Consider the following 3,514-nt stretch of genomic DNA (forward strand, 5'->3'; position numbering starts at 1 on the left):
ATTAAACACGTTAAAATTGTTCTCTGAAGGTCTTTTAATAGTGGGAGGGGACTTCAACGTATATTTTAACCCATTCTTAGACACATCCTCTGGTAAATCGGTATCTCCCAAAAAACTTTAAGAAAAATACATCTCTCCCTACAAGCTTTAAATCTTATAGATCCCTGGAGATCTCTTTTTCCTTCCCGCAAAGATTATACTTTTTTCTCCCATCCACATAATAGCTATCATAGGATTGATTATTTAGTAATACAATCACCGAACCTACCATTAGTAAAATCTGCAGAGATCGATATCATTTCCATATCTGATCATGCTCCCATTTTCTTAGAGTTCTCCATCTTATCGTTACCGTTACCCACCAGGTCTTGGACACTAAATGAGACACTGCTTGACTCTAGCCTTCGCAAGGTACACAGAAAGCTAGCACTCAATCACTGTGGTTCACGGTGCCAGTGAACGGGGCCTGAAGTCCCATAGACCATGTATAGAAAAAGATCACTGCACTCGTGTAGTTCAAATTGCTTATAAAGAGTTTATTCAGATCAAAAAGTTCATGGAAACTAGGCGATATTATATTTTAACGTTTCGGCCAGCCCGTGGCCTTGTTCACAAAATCGCTGAAACAAGCAGAGAGACAAACAAAATTACAAAAGGAACAATATACATATTTACATATTTACATAGATGAATGCATGTCACAAGCTAGTAGTCGTGGAAAGGCATATCCATCCAGATTCAAGGGCATATCTTATATAAGGTTCATGGAACCAAGGAGGAGCCTGAGATCAATGATAATGGTTTAAAGAGATGCAGTATATGGTGTTAAGACAAAAAGGCAGGCAGACATACCCCAAAATAACTTCATTACAGTAAGGACACTGTGAGCTTGGTGAGCTTGGTAAAGAACGCAGTTGTGTAACCTGCAAAGAATGATACAATTGTAGTGCATGAATAATGTAACCCAAATAAATGCTAGTCGGGATGCTATCTGACAAATAGCCCCCTAAGACATAGGGTGTCTCTTGCGACTTGTCCCTCTAAAACAACATGTCATGGGATACTATGTACAGAGTTCAAGGAGGCATAGGGATGAGCTATGCCCATTAGAGTCCCACAGACAATTCCCCAAGAGGTAATACTAACCAAACTGGTATGGTATAGGTGCTTGCCAGTACAGTACAAACGTAGTTCCAGCTGGGATCCAGTCTATAGTGGTAAAATGACCAAAAATGTCAGAGAGTTAAGTCAGGTCAGCATGGGGAGCTTATTCCGAACTCTAGATCTGTGGGTGCATGAGAACCAATGCAGGAAATAGAAAAAAATCCAGCTCGACGAGGTGGTGAAAAAGCAAAGTCTTGGTACTTTATTCACTTCATATCAAAAAATAGAGGATAAAACAACAGCACAATATAATTAAAAACACTATCTACGCGTTTCTGGTGACATAGCACCCTTAGTCATGATAACTTTAGTGCAGCCTGTTCTATGCTTTTATGCTAGCAACCAGTAGGCACACCGGTGCTATAACTAATTACAAAAGGTAATCTAGTCAAAATGAATTTTCTATTTCCTGCATTCCTCACGCCTTGACACAGTGTTTCCGTGCTCCGAGCCTCCAGGGACTACAACTATGGTGAGCTGGATTTTTTCTTTTGTCTTCACATGAGAACCAATACCTGGTTTGTGTTTTAGAGTCTGGGGTACAGTTCAAATTGTGCAGTCCCCGTGTGGTCTGGTATTTCCCAGTAGGAGCAGGGAGGAATAGTGCTGTGGACAAGAGGATGGTATAGGACTAAGAAACTGCAGCACAGTATTAAGCTGAGGTCCCAAGAATATAATCAATAGGTAAAAATTACCTGTCTCATGTACAGAGTCAGGGGCACTTTTCAGACTATATAGTCCCTGTAGTATTTGGCATATCACAGAGGGAACAGGGGGTGATAGCACTGTAGGCAAGAGAATATGTATAAGTAGCTAAAAGCGTTGTTTTACTTATCTGTCAACCAGTACCAGCACTAGCCTATCCACTGCCTGGACACATTATAGTGTCGGCTCCCTCCACTTGGCCACCAACGCTTGCCTCTGGTGCAGGACAACAAGGTGATTTGGATGTAAGACCACAGCGCATATGACAGATAAGTAAAACAACGCTTTTAGCTACTTATACATATTCTCTTGCCTACAGTGCTATCACCCCCTGTTCCCTCTGTGATATGCCAAATACTACAGGGACTATATAGTCTGAAAAGTGCCCCTGACTCTGTACATGAGACAGGTAATTTTTACCTATTGATTATATTCTTGGGACCTCAGCTTAATACTGTGCTGCAGTTTCTTAGTCCTATACCATCCTCTTGTCCACAGCACTATTCCTCCCTGCTCCTACTGGGAAATACCAGACCACACGGGGACTGCACAATTTGAACTGTACCCCAGACTCTAAAACACAAACCAGGTATTGGTTCTCATGCACCCAGAGATCTAGAGTTCGGAATAAGCTCCCCGTGCTGACCTGACTTAACTCTCTGACATTTTTGGTCATTTTACCACTATAGACTGGATCCCAGCTGGAACTACGTTTGTACTGTACTGGCAAGCACCTATACCATACCAGTTTGGTTAGTATTACCTCTTGGGGAATTGTCTGTGGGACTCTAATGGGCATAGCTCATCCCTATGCCTCCTTGAACTCTGTACATAGTATCCCATGACATGTTGTTTTAGAGGGACAAGTCGCAAGAGACACCCTATGTCTTAGGGGGCTATTTATCAGATAGCATCCCGACTAGCATTTATTTGGGTTACATTATTCATGCACTACAATTGTATCATTCTTTGCAGGTTACACAACTGCGTTCTTTACCAAGCTCACCAAGCTCACAGTGTCCTTACTGTAATGAAGTTATTTTGGGGTATGTCTGCCTGCCTTTTTGTCTTAACACCATATACTGCATCTCTTTAAACCATTATCATTGATCTCAGGCTCCTCCTTGGTTCCATGAACCTTATATAAGATATGCCCTTGAATCTGGATGGATATGCCTTTCCACGACTACTAGCTTGTGACATGCATTCATCTATGTAAATATGTAAATATGTATATTGTTCCTTTTGTAATTTTGTTTGTCTCTCTGCTTGTTTCAGCGATTTTGTGAACAAGGCCACGGGCTGGCCGAAACGTTAAAATATAATATCGCCTAGTTTCCATGAACTTTTTGATCTGAATAAACTCTTTATAAGCAATTTGAACTACACGAGTGCAGTGATCTTTTTCTATACATGGTCTATGGGACTTCAGGCCCCGTTCACTGGCACCGTGAACCACAGTGATTGAGTGCTAGCTTTCTGTGTACCTTGCAACATTTAATTCTTAAGCTTTAAGCACCAATCGAATCCATGTCAACCGAGACGTACGTCTATGATGAAGCTACAGGCTCTACTATCCTATCCAAAATAAAGACTAATACAGATTTTCTTCATTTACCAAGTAAGGACGTGAAATCGAGAGATT

At 41.2% G+C, this 3,514-nt stretch overlaps 2 long non-coding RNA genes across 2 annotated transcripts; one reads left to right on the plus strand and one right to left on the minus strand.

Moving 5' to 3' along the window:
• Window positions 1-422: 422 nt before the first annotated feature.
• LOC143788025 (uncharacterized) lies at window positions 423-1,961 on the minus strand. Its single transcript, XR_013218534.1, has 4 exons — window positions 1,860-1,961; window positions 1,680-1,770; window positions 853-1,209; window positions 423-620 (listed from the first exon to the last, which is right to left on the minus strand). It is a non-coding gene; the product is annotated as an uncharacterized LOC143788025 (long non-coding RNA).
• A 48-nt stretch (window positions 1,962-2,009) lies between these two features.
• LOC143788343 (uncharacterized) lies at window positions 2,010-2,758 on the plus strand. The gene is made up of 3 exons (XR_013218608.1): window positions 2,010-2,278; window positions 2,368-2,458; window positions 2,559-2,758. It is a non-coding gene; the product is annotated as an uncharacterized LOC143788343 (long non-coding RNA).
• The last annotated feature ends 756 nt before the right edge of the window (window positions 2,759-3,514 follow it).

The sequence above is a fragment of the Ranitomeya variabilis genome, chromosome 8, assembly GCF_051348905.1.
Source record: "Ranitomeya variabilis isolate aRanVar5 chromosome 8, aRanVar5.hap1, whole genome shotgun sequence".
NCBI lineage: Eukaryota > Metazoa > Chordata > Amphibia > Anura > Dendrobatidae > Ranitomeya > Ranitomeya variabilis.